This window comes from Aotus nancymaae, unplaced genomic scaffold (assembly GCF_030222135.1).
Source record: "Aotus nancymaae isolate 86718 unplaced genomic scaffold, 86718_ANA_hifiasm-v0.15.2.pri h1tg000006l, whole genome shotgun sequence".
NCBI lineage: Eukaryota > Metazoa > Chordata > Mammalia > Primates > Aotidae > Aotus > Aotus nancymaae.
The window spans coordinates 97218062-97241391 of record NW_026988417.1 but is presented as its reverse complement, the minus strand read 5'-3'; the positions used below and the strand labels follow the sequence as shown (position 1 = coordinate 97241391).

The window sequence follows — 23330 nt, the reverse complement described above, 5'->3', positions numbered from 1 at the left end:
AACATGATAAAAAAAAAAGGAGATAGCATTTATAGATCCTATAGATATTGAAAGACATAAAAGGAATATTATGAGCAACTTTAGTCTAATAAATTCAATAACTTAGATGTAATGGAGAATTTAATGAGATGCACAATGTAATAAAACTGACACAAGAAGAAATTTAAAGTCTTAATACGTCTATATCTATTTAGAACTTAAATTTATTTCCAAAAATATTTTTACAAATAAAGTTTTAAGTCCAGATGGTTTCACTGAAGAATCATATCAAACATCCAGGGAAGAAATAATACCAATAATAAACTAACTCTTTTAAAAAACAAAGGAGGAAGAAACACTTCTTGACTCATTTTATATGATCAGCAAAACTTGGATAGCAACTTCTCATAGCATTAGAAAAATGACCAATATTCCAAACATACTTAGATGTAAAAATCTGTAACAAAATATTATCTAATTAAATCCAAAATATAAAAAAGATAATACATCTTGGCAAAGTGAGATTTATAAACAAGATTTGATTTATTATTCAAAGATCCATCATTATAATTCATCATATTAACAGAATAAAGGAGAAAAAATATGATCATCTTGATAGCATTTAACAAAATTGAGAAGCCATTCATTATTTAAAAAAAAAAAACTCTTAGCAAACTGGGAATAAAAAGGAATCTTCTCAATTTGATAAAGGGAATATACAGAAAATCTATAGGTAACACCATACAGTATTGCTTTCAATAAGCTTTCTGCACTTTATCTCATTCCTCCTTTTCTGGTACTCCTATAATTCATATATTCCCATTTATTATGGTATCCATATGTCCCTTATGCTTTCTTCACTCTTTTCAATCTTGTTTTCTTTAAGTTCCTCTAATTGACTATTTTCAAATGACCTTTTTGTTCACCAATTCTTTCTTCTACATAATTGAGTCTGCTGTTGAAACCCCCTACTGAGTTATTTAGTTCTGTCATTGTATTCTCCAGCTCTAGGATTTCTGTTCTGTTCTTTCTTATGGTTTCTATTTCTTTATTAAACTTCTCATTTTGTTCATGCATTGTTTTGTTAACTTTATTTAGTTGTTTATCTGTATTTTCTGGTATCTCATTGAGCTTGTTTAAGATTTTTTGTGAATTATTTTTCAGCCAATTTGTACATATCCATTTGCGGGGAACGGAGTTGGTTATTGGAGTTTTATTAGTTTCCTTTGGTTTGCTTGATTCTTTGTTATCTGAATAAACTTGCACAGATATCTGTGCATTTGAAGGAGCAAACTCCTCTTTCAGTCTTTACAGATTGGTTTGGCAGGTTAAAGTCTTTTCATTAGATCTCCAGCTGATAGGATTGCCTCTGGGATCACAGTTGAGTGGGATTGAATCAAAGTCTCATGTCTGATGCTGGGTCTACAGTAGAGACTGCAGTTGGTAGGCCTGTTACCAGGGGCCATAGTGTACAACGGTTCTTATCTGGTTCTTGGTGGACTGGACTGCCTCCAGGCTAGTGCTGGGATGAGGTTCTGCTTGTGTTCACAAATGGCAGCCTGTTACCATGTGCACTGATTGGTTTGGCTTCCTCCAGGTCTCTGAGGGGGCTCTTGTTGGATCACTGGGTTGGTCCATGCACTGGCTATACTGCCCTCGTCCATGGCTGAGAGAGGCTAGAGCCAAGACAGAAGGTTGTTTCAGAGTCCACAGCTCAGACAAATATCTTCAGGTTTGTCTTCAGGGTTACAAAGAGTTACATCTCCTGGTGTTTCCTGGTGAGCAGGCCTGCTTGCAGACTGAAGTTGAGAAGGACTAGAGCCATTTATTGGACCATCTCAAGATTCACAATGGAACTGAGGTCAAGTACAGCTAACATTACATGACATGGTAAAACACTGAGATTTCCCCCTAAGATGGAGAACAAAACAAAACAAAGATGTTCTCTTTTTCCATTCCTCTTTAGCACTGTACTAGAGATTCTAGCCATGCCAAAAAAAAAAAAAAAAAAAGCAACAAGAAGAAATAAAAGGCATAAAAATTGGAAAGAAGGAAACAAAACTATCTCTATCTGCAAGCAAAATGATTGTCTATATCAAATGCATATGTAATCTACAAAAAGTCAAATTACATATTTTAGGTTGTAGATTTTACTGTATGTTAATTTTATTTCAAAATATTTATAAACATTGACATTTCAAGAAAAAAGTAGAAAAGGGGAAGATGAGGGACTCCTCGTATGCAAGATACAGGGATGTCTATAGCAATCTTCTAACTTTTCCACAGCATCTAAATAACCATATAATAAAGGATATGTCAGCTTTTCTGGTTATGAAACTCCCTCCAATACACAGACTGAACAAGGATCTGGTTCTATCTAAATGTCTTCTTCTAGGTATATTGCTTCTACAGGTGTGTGGAGGATGGATTTAATGGCACAAGATGGGCAGCAGACAATTGGAATGTGTTTCAATAATCCAGATGAGAAATATCCTGAGCCAGGGCAATGGTTGCACAGATGAAAGAGAAGTAAAATTTGTTAAAAAATGTCAAGACATGCCAGGCCCGGTGGCTCAAACCTGTAATCCCAGCACTTTGGGAGGCCGAGGCAGCCGGATCATGAGGTCAGGAGATCAAGACCATCCTGGCCAACATAGTGAAACCCCACCTCTACTGAAAATACAAAGAAAAATTGGTGGCAGGGCACACCTGTAGCCCCAGCTACTCAAGAGACTGAGGCAGGAGAACTGCTTGAACCTGGGAGGCAGAGGCTGCAGTGAGCCAAGATCGCACCACTGCACTCCAACCTGGTGACAGAGTGAGACTCCATCTCAAAAAAAAAAAGACAAGAACACAACTTTGTAAGGAAGAAGAAAGCTCTTTCATTTATTTATTTTGAATGTCAATACAAATAGGTAGGGCCATTTTCACTTTTCTGTTTATAGATGAAAACATTGATATCCAGAATTAAATGTGGTTGCATTTATGCATTGTTATTTCCTTAAAGTGGTATAACAAAAATTTTAATAAACTCACTTTATAAGCAAATTTTGGTATAAATCAAATGCCCAGAAAAAATAAAACAGTACATAATTCCAAAGCTGAAAGCCAATGAATTGTAAAATGTTTTTATACTATTGCCACAAGCTACCACCATATGAACAGGGCAACAGAAATACCAACCCCTACTTTCAGTGTCCTAGAAATCATGCTGCTATTTACAGGTGTTGGAACTTCCAGGAGAGATTTCTGTGTGTGGTTGGGAGGCTGGTCTAAGCCAATTTGTCCCTTTAGCAACTGTGGGGTTGTGACAGTGGACGCCAGCAGCCCCCCAGGTTAGAGCTAGGTATGAGCTATACAAGCCCAGCCTCAGACTACTAGTTGGTCTGTCAAAATGAAAGTAAGGACATATTCTGCCAAGTGGACAGTTATTTATTAGTAAGCAGGCTAAGGATAGTTTGGGTGTCCTGCAGTACAATTCTGACAATAACCATCTGGAGTTAATGTCAGATTCCACATGTTAGGAGCACTGTCCCCAACAAGACTGTCCCCATTTCAGACACCAGCTGTAATTTCAGGTCTCCAGACCATCTGTGCCCTGACCAACTAGCTACAAGTCCCACAACCCCTCTCAGACTCAATGTTTCTCCAGAACAATTCCTGGAACTCAGGAAGGTGCTGGACTTAAAATTACAGCTTTATTATAAAGGTTGCAAGTCAGGACCAGCATAATGAAGAGACACATAGCACAAGATTTGAGAGGGTCCCAAATGCAGAGATCCCACACCCTCTTCCCATGAAATCAGAGTGCATCACCCTCCTGACACATCAACGTGTTTATCAACCACAAAGTTCCTCTGAGCTTCAGTGACCAGAGTTTTACTAGGGTTTCCTAACAGTCATGATTAGTCAGATCATTGACCAAGGATTAAACTCAGTCACCAACCCCCCTTCTCCTCCCTGGAGATCAGACTGGCTCAAAGTCCTAACCTCCTGAGATCACATGGTTGGTCTTTCCAGTGACCAGTTCCCATTCTGAGTGGTCTCATTAGCATAAATCAGATGCAATCCAAAAAGCCTCATGAATAACAAAGATGCCCCTATTACTCAGGAAATTCCAAGGACTCAAGAGTCTTTCTCCCAGGAACTAGGGACAAAGGCCAGTCCAATGCTTTATTACACAACACAGTTGCATACCTGTTCTCCTCAGCTTGGTGAGATCTCCTCTTTCTGTCCTCAGGCAACAATCAAGTTCCCTGCATAAACTCTGAGATCAGCCAACATTGGGTCATGACAGAGTCCTCTGCCACATGGGGTGCCCAGAGGGCATGAGTTTGGATGTGGGGCCATCCCCGTAGAATCTGGCCTGATTCTGATACTTCAACCAAGCAAGGCGCTGTGATCCATTCAGTCTTTTTAGGTGACTATATTTTTTGAACACCACTTATTTTATCTATGGAAAATTATTTCTCAAATGCCTTATGCTAGCTAATGAAGGTTTAGTATCTATTAAAATAAAATAGAAAACATTCTCTTTAACTACCTCTGATTATAAATTTCTGTTCAAATGCTGAGTGATTACCCCTGGAATATAGATGAGTCATTCATGTAGTCTTATGTGACAGTTAGTATTGAGTGTCAACTTGATTGGACAGAAGGATGCAAAGCATTGTTTCTGGACACGTCTGTGAGGGTGTCGCCAAAGCAGATTAACATTTGCGTCAGTTGACTGGGAGAGGCAGACTCACGCTCAATCTGGGTGGGCACCATCTAATAGCTGCCAGCGTGGCTAGAATAAAGCAGGCAGAAGAGCCTGGAAGGACTTGAGTTACTGAGTCTTCCAGCCTTCATCTTTCTCCTGTGCTGGATGCTTCCTGCCCTAGAACATCGGACTACAATTTCTTCAGCTTTTGGATTCTTGGATTTAACCAGTGGTTTGCCAGGGGCTCTTGGGCCCCTGGCCACAGACTGAAGACAGAACTGTCACCTTCTCTACTTTTGAGGTGTGGGGACTCGGACCGGCTTCCTTGTTCCTCAGTTTGCAGACAGCCTATTGTAGCCTTCACCTTGTGATCATGTGCATCAATACTCCTTAATAAACTCCCCTTTATACATACATTTATCCTATTAGTCCTGTCCCTCTAGAGAACCTGACTAATACAATATATAAGTTACACTTCCTATTCTGAAGTTTTTAAGTAGTTTACTTATAGACAATGGAACACTCTGGTACTATTATTTTAATACACAGTGACATTGTAATTTAAAATTATTTTTGTATTAGTAATACCGTCTATGTGTTTATTGGTGGGGCTCATGCAATGGCTGAAAAAAAATGTACTTGGAAAATCAACTTTGAAATAGAAATTCTGTGCACTAAAGTGCTATGAAGATGGGCACACGTACATACCATGTTGTCACAGGCTGTTAATTAAGACGAGAGGACCCTGCAAAGTATCAGAGTTCAAGGTGAAAAGCAGTAGGAAAGAAAGTGCTCACAACAATCATTCCAGTGTCAGAAGAAAAACCTTAGCCAATTAGGTTTAACAGAGTTTAATTGAACAAAGAATAATTTGCCAATCAGGCAGCCTCCGAGCCAGAGTAGGCTCAGAGAGATTCTAGCACAGCTAAGTGGTGGAAGAAGATTTATATGCAGGAAAAAAAAAGGGATGTAGAGAAAACAGAAGTGAGATACACAAACAGCCAGAGAGGTTACAGAGTAGCGTTTGATTTATTTGAACACATTTGGAACAGCTACTCCCCTTTGGCCAAAATTCAGTGATTGGCACAAGAGAAGTGTTAAATCAGGTTTAGCCTAAAGCTGCCTCCTTACCTGCTTTAAGTTTGGCCTAAAGATTTCTCTGTACATCATGAATTATAGCCTACATAGAGTTGTAAACGGACTGTAACCTACTCTTGTGCCAATCACCAAGTTTTAGCCAATCACATGTGGCCAGTTGTTCAAACCATGTTCAAATAAGGCAAACACCAAGCTGTAATCACTCGGCTGTTTCTGCACCTCACTTCTGTTTCCTATGTGTCACTTTCCTTTTTCTGTCCATAAGTCTTCTTCCACCATGTGGCTGTGGTGGAATCTTTCTGAGCCTACTGTGGCTCAGCAGGCTGTCCGATCCATGAATTGTCCTTTGCTCAATTAAATTCTTTTAAATTTAATTTGGCTAAGGTTTTTCTTTTAACAGTAGGCTACAATCTGTTTACAGCTCCATTTAGGTCATAGCTCACTGTGTACAGAGAAACCTTTAGGCCAAATTTAAATTATGTAAGGAGGCAGCTTCAGGCTAAACTTAATGTAACACTAGGTTTAGGTATACACAATTTATATTTATTTCTATTCAGACAATAGTCTTTATTTGTTCATGTTTTACATTAAACAAGGTCTCTAAGAGCACATTCCTTATGTGTACAGCTACCTTCCAACTGACTAAATAGGAACACATGGACACTAAAACAGTTCATCAGACTCCCGATCTCACATTTGGGCATCATATTGGCTACTTTGTGGTGGGAACTGGGGTCCTCTCTTTATTACTGTGAGTCATCACTGGGTGAGACCAGCTGTCAGCCTTTAGAGAGATCCCAGGCTCCTTCCTGCTGCAGCAGACCCCTGCTCTCACCTCTCTCCAGGAGAGAAAAGGCTGAGACTCATCCCACCAAAATTCAAGTCAATAAGTTCTGGGCTGAGACTGGGTATGTATCTATCTATTATCTATCTATCATCTATCTATCTATCCATCTATCATCTATCATCTATCTATCCATCTATCTATCTATCATCTATCTATTATCTATCTATTATCTATCTATCTATCATCTATCCATCATCTATCTACCTATCGTCTATCATCTATCCACCTATCATCTATCTATCATCTATCTATCCATCATCATTTATCATCTATCTACCTATCATCAATCTATATTTCAAAGTTCCTCATATGATTTTGATCTAAAGTCAGACTTAGAAGCACTGCTGACAATACCAGGCAGCAGTGAGCTTGCCTGAGCAATACCATGTCATCATTAGATTTGCATTTTAGAAGGCAGGCTCTGGAAGAAATATGGAGGTGACAACAGTGCTGATAGAAGCCATAATAATCACACAGTTCTCCCTTCATCCTCAAGGGATATGTTCCAAGACCCCTGGTGGATGCCTAAAACCACAGATAGCACCAAACCCTCTATATACCGTGTTTTTCATCTGATAACTCAGACACCTCCTAAGTGACTAGAGGGCAGATAGCGTATCAGTGCCAAAGGGATAATTCCCTTCCCAGGCTGGTGAAGTGCGACAGTGCAAGATTTTGTCCCCAGTTCCTAACACAGAGCTCCTACAAACTCTTGGAATTTCCTGGGTGAGAGGAGGTACTTTTGTTACCCTTAAAAAGCTCCTTTCAACCATACCTGAGTTTATGCTGATGAGGTGACTCTTGGAGGGTGGGGCTGTTTGCCAGGGGAGCCAACCCTGTGATTCGAGGGTTGGAACTTTCAGCACCACCTTCTGGACTGCCAGGTGGGGAAAGGGCCTGCAGACTGAGTTAATCACCAGTGGTCAATGACTTCATCAGTCGTGCCTGTGTAATGGAACTTCCATAAAACCTCTTAACAGCGGAGTTCAGAGAGCTGCTGGGTGGGTAAACACTGGGAGTTGCTGGGAGCCTGGTGCCCAAAAAGCGGGCACGAACCTCAGCACCCCTCTCCTTGCTCTGTGCATCTCTTCCATTTGGCTGTTTCTGCACAGCATCCTTTATAATAAGCCAGTAATAGGAAGTGGAGTGTTTCCCCGAGTTCTGTGAGCTGTTATAGCAAATTACTGGACATGAGGAGGGGGTCGTGGGAGCCCTCAATTTACAACCAGTCAGCCATAAGTGCAAGAGGTAACCTGGGACTTTTGGTCCGCATTACCTCCCGGACTAAGTATCCAATTCATTAAATCGTAGGACGCCCGGTTGGTGTCCACAGAGAACTTGATATTTGCTTGGTTGCAGGAAATGGATAGAAACCCCACACATTTGGTATCAGAAGTATTGTGAGTATAGAAACGGTTTTACAGTTTGCCTTCGGATACAAAGGAAATCAGGGTTCAGAGAACCCTAACAGCAAATAGTTTGGAGTGCCGGAACTGAAATTCCAACCCAAATCTCTCGGGTAGCCTATATACGAAACAGTTTCAGTCTATCTTGATTAAATTGAGAAGGAGAAATAGAAAAATCGCCACTAGAACTCTACAGAAATAACTGTGCAGGCAGCACCTACAGGTGGATGCTAAAATTATTGGGAGAACCAGAAAGTGTTTGAAACTCCAAAGGATGGGATGTGTCAAAGGGACCCAAGAGCCGAGCTAAGCCAGGAGAGCACTCACTAACCAAAGCTGAAACCACCGGAATCGCCACATAGACTGCGGAACATTGGACCATCACCCAAAGCATAAAATAAGTATACAAGTCTATAAATAACAAACTATTGAATAAATAAATGCATACACAATAAACTACTGAATAAATACAATAAACAATAAACTATTGGATAAATAAATAAATACATTCATACACAGGGAGAAGTGACAGATCTTCCTTACAAAAGAATTTCAGAAAATATACATTGATGCTCCCCATCCTGGAGGAGGAACTAAATCCTCACTCCTCTCCACTGAGGCTGGGACAGAGCTACAGACTCATTTCCAAAGAACGGAGTGGGGAACTGGAAAAACAGCAATGGTGCAATGGGAAAACCTGGTGAACTCGACATTAACCAGCTCATGAAGGTTAACATCACCTGTGGTGTCCTGTGGATGTCACGTTCCTCATAGAGAGGTGGGAGGGGCACTTGTTCTGTGATGTTCTTTCTAAAAATTCCTGACTCCCACATAATCAAGAGAAAACCCAGGCTGGCACATATTCCTTAAGATTATAAAGGTCAGAAGAAACAGGGGTAGACCAAGCCAGAGGCAGCTAGGGAGAAACGACAACTAAGCGTAATGTGGGATCCTGGATAGGGTGCCAGAGCAGAAAGAGGAAGTAAGGAAAACATCAGCAAATTCAAACAAAGTCTCCGCTTTAGTTAATAGTATTCTGTCAACGTTAATTTCTTAGTTTGGGTACTATGGTAATGTACGATGTTAACACTGGGGAAACATGGGTAAGGTTTATGGGGCACTCTGCATTACTTTTGCAAATTTTCAGTACACCTAAAATATGTTCAAAATTAAAAGCTAAAAATATTAAATTGAAACCAGAAGCCTAGTCATCAGTAACAGAAACCTTGAGAATACAAAACAATGGAGTAACAATTGCCCTTTGTTTAGCAGCTAGAAGAGAAGGTTATTTCAAATACATGCAACCTACTACTATAAGAATTAAATCTACACCCACTCTCGCCATAGGAAAGTTTCTATGTCTCTTTACTAAAACAGGCTAAAAGATTTTCCGTAATACCAACCTATTTGTTCCCATGACAAATAGTTTATAATCCTGTGACCAAAATCAAAAACAAAAAAATCTTATTAATGGAAACCATGAGTGCTGTAGAAAGCTGTTCACTTGAAGATACAAGCTGATTTTCAGAGAAGTTCGGTCACACTCACCCTCCTTTGGGAAGATGAGTCATTAACCTCTTCTGATGTTTGACACTGACGTCATTCTAATTTGCTCAGACAACATGGAAAGATGGTACAGATTTTCTCAGAAATAGAATATGACTTACAGTCATTTCTTCTCATTAAAAAGTAAATTTAAAGTTAAAATAGTGTCTCATATATTATTGGAACTATAGCTCAGTACATTGGTTCTTCTTGACAACTGAGAGGAGAGATATGCAAAAAAATAGAACACAGAGACTTAGTAACCAGAATGTGTAATGAACTTACCAAAACCAATAAGGAAAAAGGTAAGAGAAAGGGCATCGAATATGAACAGTCAAGCAACAGAATAAAAAAACATGAACAGCCAAAGACCTTACAAAAAGATATTCAACCTCATAATAAATCAAGGAAAGTCAAATGCAAACAACAAAGACACCATTTTCTCCTCCCTTAGACTGGCACAAGAAGCTCTCACAGAGTGCTGCTGGGAGTGTCAATTAATAAAGCGTTTTTGAAGAGCAATGTGGCATTATCTCGTAAAGTTGAGAACACACTTAACTCCTGCACCTAGCAGTTTCATTCCCAGATACTTACCTGGAGAAGCACTGCAGTCTTCACTGCTTCTGATGTTTACAAATGGCTTACTCTGGTCAAGTTATTTAATTGTTCACCATGCGTCAGCTTCTTGTCTGTAAAAAGAGGATAACATTAGTGCCTTTCTCACAGGGTTATCATATCCATGATATGATATTGAATGAGTTAATTTACGTAAAGCAAGATCTTTTACATATGGTGTCTGCTCCCATAGTAGACACCATAAAAATGGTAGACTACACTCTGTATCTCAGGCCCTACCCACTATCCCCATCAGTGGAGGCGATAAAAATCTTGGCACACCACAGTCCACTGTGCCCTAAAGACGTTCTCATATATTTGCTTGTGCAAGGAGACAGGCACATGGAGATTTATTGCAGCAGTGTTTGCAATAGCAAAAAATTAGAAATAATCTGAATGTCAATTAACAAGGGTATCAATAAATGATGTCAGTATTTATGTAATGGAACACTATACATCTGTTTAAGAGAATGAACTAGACTTAAGTGTCTAGTTCTTGAATAATCTCAAGAACAATATTAAGTGAGATAAAACAACAAGCTGCAGATGAATGCATGCAGTATAAAATGTTAATATGTAAACATACAGCCCAGTACTCTCCATAATAATAGTACAAACATCATGAAAATTACAAATACCAAAATTAGGATTGGGGGGCTTCAACTCTGTCTATAATGTTCTATTTCCTTAAAAAGACAATTAAAGTGGATATATATACACATATATATAACTACACACATGTATATATTAAAAATGTTACCATTTTACAAACGTGAGGGTTGGTTCACTGATGTTGTTTGTATCATGGGGTCTGATTTTCTATAGGTCAGAAACATACTATAATTTTATTTTTAAAAAATCAGCAGGCCTTGGAGATTAATTGAACATGTGGGTGGTAAGGGAGAGAGAAGGGTCTTGGATGACTCCCAAGGTTCTGCCTTAAATGACGGAGTGGTACCATTTGTCAAGATCAGGACTCTAGGAGACTTGCCATCTTTAAGCAATCACTTCATCATATAAATCAGAAAAAGGAGGGAAGTTAACCTAATTCAAACCATTTTCCAAGGTAACAAAGGAACTTTATCTTCAAAATAGAACTAGGGAAGTGATCTCAGTACAGCCGTCAAGAATGAGCAATTCTGAGTCCTGGCTCAAATTCTCTGGTACAAATGACCTAATGTTCTTTCTTTATGTCTTTGCCAGATAAATAAAAATCATCATGTATTCAGAGAGAAGTAAGATGGATTATTTAATAATTATAAGAGAGTTGAAATGTAAAAACTAATTTAAAATCAATAAAAACTGTTTAGTGATTTCAAAAGAAAACTGGAAAAAATGGTTAGCCAAAGGAATATGTTTAAGTTTACATTTAAAATGTGCAATATGAAGGAAAAATGTAATAGTATATAAACTGAAATGTCTTGACAAAGAATTGCCACATCTCGGTTGCTCCTGGATGGGGATAAACTGCTTTGAAGAAAGGAACTGGGAGCTCAGAATTATGTCACTGTGAACAGACTGTAGAGATAATCAACCTGACCTCTTCACTTTGGAGGAAGCTGAGCATCATATTGGTGAAGGAACTTAGCTGAGGGAACATGAGAAATGGTAGAGTCTACAGTAGATATCATCTTCTATAGTAATGCTTTCTCAGATTATTTATTCTGCTTCTCCTCCCACCTCACCATATTTTATTACTTGCCAATAACATATTGATTACTTGCTTTTAATGGTTCAGGTCCATAATTTCTTATTGAAAACTGTTGGGGTCAGTTATGTTTTGGAATTGAGGTGTTTTTCTGATGTGAGAGAGGTAACATGGTCCATATAGAGTATATTGCATAAATGCCTGCAGATTCATTTAGCACTTCCTTGGTTTCATTCATCAGGGTTTTGTAGTTTTCCTCTTAGTGATTGTATACATACTTTGTTAGATGTGCAATTAACTATGTCACCTTTGGGGATGCTAATCTAAATAATATTGTATTTTTAATTTCAAATCGTGCTTGTTCATTGCTGGCATATAGGAAAGCAATTGAGTTTTGTATATAAACCTTGAATTTCCCCACCTCTCTATAATTGCTTAATAGTTTCAGAAGGGCTTTGTTGTTGTTGTTGAGCCTGTTAGATTTTCTACATAGAAGATTGTGTCATCTGTAAACAAAGGCAGTTTACTTTCTTCCTTCCTAATCTACATACCTTTTCTTTTCTTTTGTTGCATAGCTAGGACTCTTGGTACAATGTTGAAAAGGAGCAGTGAGAGAGGACACACTTGCTTTGTTCCTAATCTCAGTAGAAAAGCTTAAAGTTTCTCACCATTAAGAGTGTTAGCTATAGGATTTTTGTAGATATCGTTTATCAGTTTGAGGAAATTTCACTCTATTCCTAGTTTACTGAGAGTTTTTAGTGTAAATAGGAGTTGGATTTTGTCAGATGCTTTTTCTGCATCTATTGATATGATCGTGTGATTTTTTTCTTATTTAGCCTGCTGACATGATAGATTACATTAATTGATTTTCAAAAGTTAAACCAGTTTTGCATACCTGGGGTAAATCCCACTTGGTCATGATTTATAATTATTTTTGTACATTGTCGGATTTGATTTGTTAGTATTTTATTGAGTATTTTTGCATCTACGTTTATGAGAGTGTAGAGAACCGGTATGATTTCTTTCTTAAATGTTAGAATTCACCAGTGAATCTATCTGTGCCTGGTGCTTTCTGTTTGGAAAGGTTATTAATTGTCTATTTGATTTTTAAAACAGATGGCTTATTCAGATTGTCTATATCTTCTTGTGTGAGCTTTGGCAGATTATATCATTCAAATAATTGGTCCATTTCATCTAGGTTATCAAAACGTAGACATAGAGTTGTTCATACCATTTCTTTATAATTTTATTTTTATTTTTATTTGACTGCAAGTACAATCATCTTTATTATAATTTTAATGTCCATGGGATCTGTAGTAAAGTCCCTTATTTCATTTTTGATAGTAATAATTTGTGCCCTCTTTTTTTCATAGTTACCTAGCTAGAGGCTTATTAATTATATTGATTTTTCCAAAGAACCAGTTTTTTGCTTTATTGGTCTTCTCTATTATAAATTTCTCATTTTCTATTTCATTGATTTCTGCCTTTAATTCTTATTATTTCTTTACTTCTGCTTACTTTGAATTTTGCTTTTTTTCCCTTTAGTTTCCGAAAGTGAAAACTTAGATGACTGATTTTAGATCTTCCTTCTTTTCTAGTATATTTATTTAACGCTATAAATTCCCCCTTAAGGACTGCTTTGTAGCCTTCCGAATAGCTGGGACTACAGGTATGTGCCACCACACTCAGCTAATTTTTCTATTTTTAGTAGAGACAGGGTTTCACCATGTTGGGAAGGCTGGTCTCAAATGCCTAACCTCAAGTGATCCTCCTGCCTTGGCCTCCCAAATTGCTGAGATGACAAGCATGAGCCACTGGGCCCAGCCTATCACCTGAGAAACTTTTTAATCTGCCTAAGAAGATAATCTTTATTCATTATACATTTCCTCCCCTCACCCTCCCACAATTTATGTCACCACCTCCCCTCAGAAGCCCCAAGCTCCCATTCCTTTCTGTAGCTCAAAATGCTATATAAGCTTCAATCATCTGAACTTTCCTGGAGTCTCATATTTTGTGGGACTCCTGTGTGTATGGACATAATTAAATGTGATTTTTCTCTTGTTAATCTGTCTTATGTCAATTTAATTTATAGCTCAGCTAAAGAACCTACAAAGCTGAAGGGAAATCATTTTTGCTCTCCTACAATATAAAATGCATATATTTTACACACTTTAAGAAATAAATGACGGGGTGAAAATATGAGTAAGTGGTAAACAATTGTTTAAAACTGAAGCATATATTTTAAAAATAAAAATTACAAAACTGAAAAGTAAAATAAACACAATAATAGAAAATTAGACAAAGCTAAATAAGGCATTAATAAACTGGAAGATAGATCTGAGAAAATTATGCAGAATATAGTACAAACAGAAAAAGAGAAAGAAAATATGGAAGAAAGGTTGGGAAACTTGGAAGATAGACTGAAAACATCTAATAAACATTTAAGCATAAATGCTAATGTAGAAGAGAAAGTGATAAAGTAATATATGAAGAGATGGCAGCTGAGAATTTCCCAGAAGGGATGAAAGACAGCTGTCTAATTCAGGAAGCTCAATACATTCCCAACAGAAGAAATTAAAAGTAATACTCATCTAGGCAGATCATAGTGAAATTGCAGAACACCAAAGACAGAAAGAAAAATTGTAAAAGCAGACATAGTGAAACAAGAGATAGCTCAGCAGGGGCAAAAATTAGAATAACCAATGATTACTCAATAGCAACAAGGGAAGCCAGAAGGCAATGAAGCAATATCTTTAAGGTGCTAAATAAAAAATAATGATGAATCTAGAATTGTGTGCTCAGGGAAAATAACTTTGAAGATTAGAACAAAATAAAGGTTTTTTTTTTTTCTTTTAACCTTTCAATTCAGGGATAAATATGCAGGTTTGATCTAAAGGTAAATTGTGTATTATAGGGGTTTGGTGTACAGATTATTTCATCATCTAGGTAATAAGCATAGTACCCAATAGGTAGTTTTTCAATCCTCTCCCTTGACCCACCCTCCACCCTCAAGTAGGCCCTGGAAAAAGTATTTTTAAACAGACTGAAAAAGTTTGCCTAATAGATGTGTGGGAATTCACTCAGGGTGGTGGCAAAAATATTAAGGGAAAAACATTAGGGAAAGTTATAGAATATAGTCTTAAACCCTTTTGGAAGGCCTAAAGGTTTTTTCTATAGTTTTTAGCTGAAGGCAGCCAGAGTCTCTTTGTGGGAGCCGGAGAGATTAGGGTGCAAAGACAAAGGAATGTGAGTAGTTTACCTAACTAACTTGTTTACTCATGTGGTCTTAAAACTTACCTTTGAACTGGATGGTCCTCTCCAGGGAGGTCAACCAGGGATATTACCCACTAACGGTGTTTGCTTTGGGCATTGGAACCCGTCCTTTAATTTTTCACCTCTGGTGGTGTTGACTCAAGCCTTAGTCAATTAAACTTTACTAAATAAATGCAAGTCTCACTGACTGGTAGGAGCCAGTGGCTGCTATCTGTTTACAGTACTCTCCGTAAGTCTGTAAGCAGCCACTGACCCTCAGCAGAACCGGCAAAGCATAGTATCTGTGTGTCAGTGTACTTTATTCATCAGTCACTGAGTCAGGGTCTGCAGGACAGACCCCTGCAGGTGGTGACCCTAACATAGATCCTCATTAAAAGAAATTCTAAAGGATGTGCTTTAGGCATGAGGCAAGTCAGCCCATTTAAAAAGTTTGAGATACAAGAAGGAATTAAAAAAATGGTAACTATGCAGCCAAATCAAAAGAAATATCAGTTAAAATAATATTAATAATTAAGAATTTAAGGAAAACTCATAACTAGAGGTAAAGAGAAGGCGTAATGAAAAGGCTTAATTTATTAAGAAAATGGGTCAGTTCCAACCTTCGAATAATTTAGTAGCAGGGTCTCAAAAGAGATGAAGCAGAAATAGAACTACAAGAAGGAATTGAAAAACCTCCCACCTCAGTGGGAGATTTCAAAACATCCCTCCAAGTAACCGATAGTTCAAAATCATTTAAAATGCATATTTTAACAGCATAATCAACAGAAATAGTCTTATGGATAGATACCAAACATTACACCAAATAAGCAGAGAATTCATATTCTTTCCAAGTATAGATGGAACCGCTATGAAAAATGGACTGTAAAAGAACTCAACAAATTTCAAAACTGGTATCGAACAACCCATATTCTCGCTCCATGGCTAATTAAGCTTTAAATCAACAGTAAAAAGGTAAGTTTCTAATTACTTTTCTAATAATCACGTAAAGATCTGTCATACACAGCTTTAAACTGAAGTCATTCTGCCTCATCCTTACTGAGCCCTGCCTGTGGTCCCTGTGTTCCTAAGTCGGCTATTTGGCATCTGTGGCTGATTTTTCTGCATGCAGCCTTAATTAGACGCACATGATTACCGTATCAGACAATTTACCTCACTGGAAGCAACCTCTTTAGTACAGAAGTCGTATATCATACACTCTGAGGTGTCAGGAGCAAATCTTGTGTGGGGGAACCCAGAACTCTCTAATAGAGAAAATGAATCCTCATTCCCAATTGAGAGCAATCTTGGGTGACATGTGGTTTGAACACGGCTTGTCTAGGTAAGCAATGGCCATGGTTTTAGATGCCACATGCCCCACTTAGAGACTTAGAATTTTGGGGATTCTATGATTTTATATAGTGTCCGTTCTGATAACTTATCGGCCTTTCTTTCCACAAAGTAGGCTTCAAAGGCAGAGAAGGTTGTTTAAAATGTTACAGCGTCCACGGTTAGGTTAAAAAAGTCCTTGGTTTGAATGGCGTATTTTACTACTGAAGGGTGATCCCTGAAGATGCTGGTGGAAATTGTTCACTGAGGCCTGCGCTGAGGATGAGATCAGGCACGGTCCCTTTCATTGTCAACCTGCTAGGTCAGCCCTGGATACCATTTTTAAACGCAGTGTTTCCTCTATCCACACCCACAAGCATGCAAAATGGCCTCAGTTCTACGAAGAGCTGTCTCCCTCTAGTGGCCAAATATTTAAAAAAATAGAACCCTGCAAAAGACTGGGGTCACTAAGGACATAAAACCTTTACACTTGAATTTGGAAGTATTACTATAGCATATAATTTTATAAGTCTCCTCACTATGAATCTGCGAATGGTTATGTCAATTTCAAAAGGTTACTGTGAGAACTAATCTGAGTATCACCAAATGAGATCAGCGAGGAGGTGTTGAGACGTCACACTGGGAGGCTTACTCACTAGTATGTTACTGGCTTTGGCACAAGAGTTTAGAAGTAAAATGGTGAGTGATGACAGATCATTCATCCTCATTGACATTCCCAAACAGCTGAAGCCAAGGACCTCAAAATGTCACAGGTATCCTGACAAGCTGGAGCTGCCCTGTGGAACACATAATGATAGGCTCCCGTGACTGGAGGAACACCAGGGTCCTTGGTCTGCACCGGTTTGAAGAAAACAACATGGACACATGTGGAGTGGTTTTAAGGAGTGGAGAATTTAATAGGCAAGAAAGAAGGAGGAGGCTTCCCCTGTACAGAGACAGAAGGAGGGATCTGAACCCCGAGTGCTGTTGAAAACAGTTATATAAGGAGGCTGGAGGAGGTGGTGTTTGATTTGCAGGGGGTTTGGGCATTGGTATCACTGGATGTGTCACTCATGTTGTGGCGGGGGTAGCGGGGGGAACTGACCTTCCCACCCTAGTCCTTTAATAAGCAAATGCAGGGTGCCATGATGTTCTACACACATGGGGATATGTGGGGGCAGCCATGTTGCCAGGCACATGCGGGGACAAGAAGAAGATGACGGGAATTGCCATGTTTTGGGGGACCCAGTTTGTAACGGCCAGTATTTGCATATCAAAGCTTGCCCCCCACCCAAGAGCAGAGGCTTTCCTGCTAGACAAGAAAAAAAAAAAAGAAAAAGAAACTTCCTAAGGACCCTTTTTTCTATCTGCCTAAAATAATTCCTTAATAACTCCTATAACATAATGGCCCCTCAAAGATGTTCACATCCTATCCCTAGAGCCTGTAGATGAAGTAGGTTCCATGAAAAAGGGGAATTAAAGTAGCAGACGTAATTAAAAGTTGACAGGGGATTATCCTGGATTATTGGAGTCCATCCAGGGGAATCACAAGGGTCTTAATGTGGAAGAAGGAAGAACAGGAGGTCAGAGTAATGTGTCATGCAAAGAACTGGAAGACCTTGCACGGCTGCTGCCTGCAGCGAGAGGGAGAGAGAGGATCACGTGGGCAGCTGGAGGGGTCAAGGAAAAGGGTTCTCCCCTGGAGTCCCCCAGAAAGAAACCTAGCCCTGCCAACACTTTGACTTCAGCCCGGCAGACCCGTTTTGGACTTGTGACATCCAGAGCATAAGATAATACATTTGTGTTGTTTTGAGCCACTCAATTTCTGATACATTTGTAAGAACAGCAGTAGGAAACTATTGATGCTGTATTTGCTCTTCTGGAAGAAATGGGAACTACTGACGGACTTTGAAGTCACTCTTCCTAATCAGAAGTTTAGGCCCGCCAGGAAGCCTCACTTGTACCATGGGTTCAGAAGCCTCACATCCGACTGAGATTCAGACTCCAGAACATGGACCCCCATGGTCTTGTTCCTCAGTGCTCCTTCCCAGATTGAGAGGAGCTGGCCATGCCATTCTCCCTAAGACTGGCCAGGGATTAAGTATATTTTCATGCTAAATATCTTTCTTCTCTTGTAGTATGTTGGCTTCCTCCAGCACTACACATTCTGTGAATCTATATATTCATAGCTTTTCAAGCAATTGATAAAACACTGAAACTTTTGCCTCTGCTTCTGCATCTATTTCATGATGAGTTCCATCAAAACAGACCCAGCTCTTTCCCATGCTGCAAGATGGTGAGTGAAAAATTGAGAAGCTGGAAGCTAAGGAAAGAAACCTGTAGCCAAGAAGGCTGGTGCCAGTGGCGAGATTAAGGAGGGTAATCTCAAACCCAAGGAGCCCAGGAGGGGGAAGCCCCTCTGCAGCAGAAGCCCTGACCCATCAGGGGAATGGACGGATAGTTCTGACCTGCTTGTCATCAAGAAAAGCCATGCACAAGAGGAAGCATTCAGCCACTAAATCCAGAGCTGAAAAAGGAGAAAGTTCTTGCTGCTGTCACAAAACCATCTGGGCTTAAGAATGGAGGTGCCTGGGTGGTTGAACTTCACGAAATGCCTGTATGCGCCTACTGAAGATATGTCTTGGAAGTGTGGAGCCCTGGCAAGAAACCCTTCAGTCAGTGCATGGGAAGGCTGCAGGCAGCCTCGTTCCCGGGTCCATGCCAGTCATCCTCACTGGGCATCACAGAGCCCAGAGGGTGGTTTTTCTGAGCTGAGCAGTCACTAGACCTCTGGTCCTCAACTGAGCTCCTCTGCATAGAACACCAGAAATTCATCATCACCACCTCCAACAGAGCTGCTATCAGCAGTGTGAAAATCCCCCACGTCTCCCTCCTGCACACGCACAGACACTAGGAAGGTGAGCACTTCCACACAGAGAAAGAAATGCAGCTCACACAGCAGCGCAAGGCAGATCAGAAATCTGTGGACTCGCAAATTCTGCCCTGAACCAAAGTCAGCCCTGAGCTCTAGGGCTACCTTCATTGTGTGTTCTCACTCAGAAACACAATTTATCCTCACCAACTGCGGTTCTCAATTTCTTGCAAAGAACCTAATTAAATAATGGATACATTTCAAACCAACCAACCAATCAAGACTGGCTGCTTCTCGCAGAAAGCTTCCAGCCCTTTCACTGGATGGGAGCCCAGTCCTCACTGCTGAGTGGAGGAGCAGGGGCAGCACAGTGAGTGCTGTCCCCAGCTGCCCCCAGCCCGCCTTCCACGCCCAACTCCCGCTGCACCTAGGAGGTCACCACCGTGGGCTCCTAGGGACACACGCATACTGCCCGAGGACAGTGTGAGCAGAAGGGCCTACTCCTGCCAGCTTCCGGAGAACAAAGGCCCTGATTCAGGGCTGCGGCTTCCTGCTGCTGCTTGCTGAAGGCTGCAGCCGGGCCCTCCTACCCAGGCGGCATCACGCTTCTGGCTTTCTTCACCCAGTTTCCAATACATAGGAGGCTTTGAGCTGCAAAATGTGATGCTGTATTTCATTAAACCCCAAAGACCCCAAATGACTACCCCTGTGCTTCTAAGGGGTTTCTTAAGGGTGATGTGTTTCCAGGATGAGTTACGATACCTTTTGTCCCCCAAGCGAGACAACCTTGCGTATGTGCCACTCTAGTTCGGCCTGGGAGGCTGTAGCGGAGGCTCGTACACAAATTTTGTGTGTGGCGGGGGGAGTCACTGCCATTTGCTTTGCCTGAGACTTTTTGGAGGACTTTGCTGTCAAAATCCGCACTGTGCCTGCACAGGGAGTAAGTACCCTCTTCCAGCCTCCTTCCAGGCTTAAAACCAGTGTGGAAAAGTTTAATCATGCGTCTGACGCCACTGCATCTTGTTTCTATGGAAACCCAGGCTGCTACATAAGCCTAACTCTATATTCCTCTGGTCTAGCCCACCTTTCACTAGCAATTTCAAAGGAGATTTTCGCCTTCCCTGGGTATTAACCTTTCACTTGCAGACACGAGGATGGCTTTGTGGCTTGTAAACGTCCGTATGCAAGAACTCACAGACCCACATCCCAAACAGTCATTTCAAGGCTGTGGTCTCTAGACACGGAGGCCCACTCAGCCAAGAAGACAAGCTCGGTGACTTCTCCAAGCAGGACCAAGAGCACCAGAGAAGGGCCAGCCGGCAGCACTGCTGGTGCGCCAGGGTGCACAGGCCCATGTCGGGATCGACGGCAATGCCTGCCACAGGCTTGGGGGCAGGGCTGCAAAGGCACAGTCTCCCTCGAATTGGACACCTCATGTCTACTTCAGAGCACAGCAGGGCATTCAGTCTGTTATTTACTTGGACTCCCAAAGCAAGACGGTAGTAGAAGCCACTTCTGACCCTCCTAGAGCACAAGACCCTTGTAGATTCCTCGGGGCTTGGGCGCTGGTATCTCAGTCCTTTCATTTGGATCAGAAATATGCTTCTCTTGAGCATCTGACACAGCCCATTGAGAGTTAGCGCTGATATGAAACAGGGGCCTATTCTGTTGGGGCAAGCAGCAAAGGAGAAAGGACTTGCAGAGTGCCTACAGAAATTGGTTATGAGTAACATACAAACTGGGGAGGCCTCTGGGGAGGCAGACTTCTCCATGCCTCATGTTCCCGTGCAGGGTGACCCAGGCTCTGTTACCGTAAACATTGAGCTCAAGGACATAAAACCCCCTCGTAGCACTAAGACGTAACCAGATGTGTAGGCTCCTTGTAAGGCCTGCGTTCCACCAGCTGCACATAGATAATAGGCTGAAGATAACCACGTGTTCTTGTTTTGTGAAACTCCCAAACGGCCACTGTTATCAATCTTTAGAATGACACACCAGTTCCAGCTCACTGATTCACCCCACCATGACAACACCCTCTCCCCACCATCACTCCACTGCCTACCCTATAGACTAAGTGATTGTAACCAATAAATAGTGTGGGAGATCAGAGCTCGAGGCCTTCACTGCCTCCAGTGCAAGCGATGGCACCCTGGTCCCACTATGCATTCTTAACCTTTTTCTCATTCCTTTGTCACCACTGAACTCGGCATACCCATGGGTGGGGTGTGGGGCTGGTTCCCTACATATTTTCCCTAGAGCAGGGGCAAGGAGTGTCTGATTTCCCTTTCCTGAACCTGGGACCCTAGGAGGACGCATTAGGAATTTTTTATTGTTACTGCAAGTGAAGGAAAGCTGACTTCAATTAGCTTAGGCAAAGGCTGAGAGTAAAGGGCAGTGGCATCCCACCAAAAAGACCCCGTGGAAGCCACTGCTACAGCCTCAGGGACCGGACCAGCAAGCACAAATGGCCAAGTCATCTCGCCTGGTGCACAAAAGGTATGCTAAATTATTCTGGAAATACATCACCCTTAAGAAACCCTTCAGAAGCACAGGCGTAGTACTTTGAAGTCTTTGGGGCTTAAAGAAATACAGTGTCACACTTTTAAGGCTTAAAGCCTCCCATTCATTGGAGACTTAATGAAGAAAACCAGAGCCCTGGGCATGGTGGGTGCTTGTAGTTCCAGCTACTCAGGGGGCTGGGGTGGGAGGCCCTCTTGAGCCCAGGAGTTTGAGCCCAGCCTGTGCAACATAGCGAGACTGGAGACAAAGGAGGAAGGAAGGAAGGAACGAAGGAACGAAGGAACGAAGGGAGGGAGGGAGGGAGGGAAGGGAGGGCAGGTGGGCGAGGGAGGGGAGTTGAGATGTCGCCTTTTTTTTTTTTTTTTGAGATGGAGTCTTGTTCTGTCGTCCAGGCTGGAGTACAGTGTCGTGATCTCAGCTCACTGCAAACTCTGCCTCCCAGGTTCAAGTGAGCCTCCTGCCTCAGTCTCCTGAGTTGCTGGGATTACAGGTGCACACCACCATTCCTGGCTAATTTTTATATTTTTAGTAGAGATAGGGTTTTACCATGTTGGTCTGGCTGGTCTCGAACTCCTGACCTTGTGATCTGCTCACCTTGGCCTCCTGAAGTGCTGGAATTACAGGTGTGAGCCACTGCGCCAGGCTGATGCTGCCTTTTGATTGGAGTGGAGATCTCAGTGTGCCTTAAGAGAGGGTCAGGATGCAGTCAGGCCTCAGTGACCTCTGTCCTAGCAGGACTCTTCCGCCATCTGGGGTCTAGTTCACTGTGTCGTTGGTTTCAGACTCTTCCACTGGCTCTTGTAGATAGCCAACATGTCTCCATTAGCTCCTGAACCTCAAGCTCCCAATCAGAGGCACTGACTCCTTCCCTTCATTCCAACTCAGAAGAGTCCAGGAAGGGGTTCTCATTGGCCCATGTTGGATGAGGAGGCCCTCTGGACTGACCGCCATAGCCGGCACTGAAGCAGTCTGGTTGGCCTGACTTGGGCATAGTATGTACAGCTGGATCACGTAGCTAGGGCCAAGGACAGGTTTGAGGACCCAGAGCTGTTTCTGGAGGCCCGCCCCTAAGTACCAGGCCCTCAAGGAAAACAACAGAGTGACCCCTGGTTACCCCTCATTGTGACCACTCCTCCTAAGTCAGGATGGGGCATGGGAAGGGGTGGAGAAACTCTCAGCTTTAGAGTGGGTGAAAGGAGTCTAAACCATCAAAGTCCCAGGGGCCCAAGTAATGGGGGTGTGTCCAAAAACTCAGAGCCTGAGACAGGGACACTCAAAGTAGCAGCAGGAGCAGTAATGACAGCAAAAACACTGCCATTCATCCAGCATATATCTTGTGCCAAGCACATAGAAAGCCCTTGACACAGTCTAGTTCGAATCCTTGCAGCAGCCCTGCACGGTGGGTCTATTAGCCCCATTTTGCTGTAAGAAAATTAAGACCCACAAACTTTATAAGGGACCCTTCTATGGTCTCAGAGCTAATCAATGCCAGAAACGGTGCTTCCACGAAACCTGTGAAA

At 41.4% G+C, this 23330-nt stretch overlaps 1 protein-coding gene across 3 annotated transcripts in view; it reads right to left on the bottom strand.

Annotated features, from left to right (window-relative positions):
• Window positions 1-23330, bottom strand: part of ENPP6 (ectonucleotide pyrophosphatase/phosphodiesterase 6) — a 245630-nt gene that overhangs the window by 142768 nt on the left and 79532 nt on the right. For all 3 annotated transcript variants that reach the window (XM_012472543.3, XM_064369857.1, XM_064369863.1), the window contains one exon: window positions 10172-10266. The gene's annotated coding sequence lies outside the window, so the exon portion shown is untranslated. The remainder of the gene's footprint in view (window positions 1-10171; window positions 10267-23330) is intronic.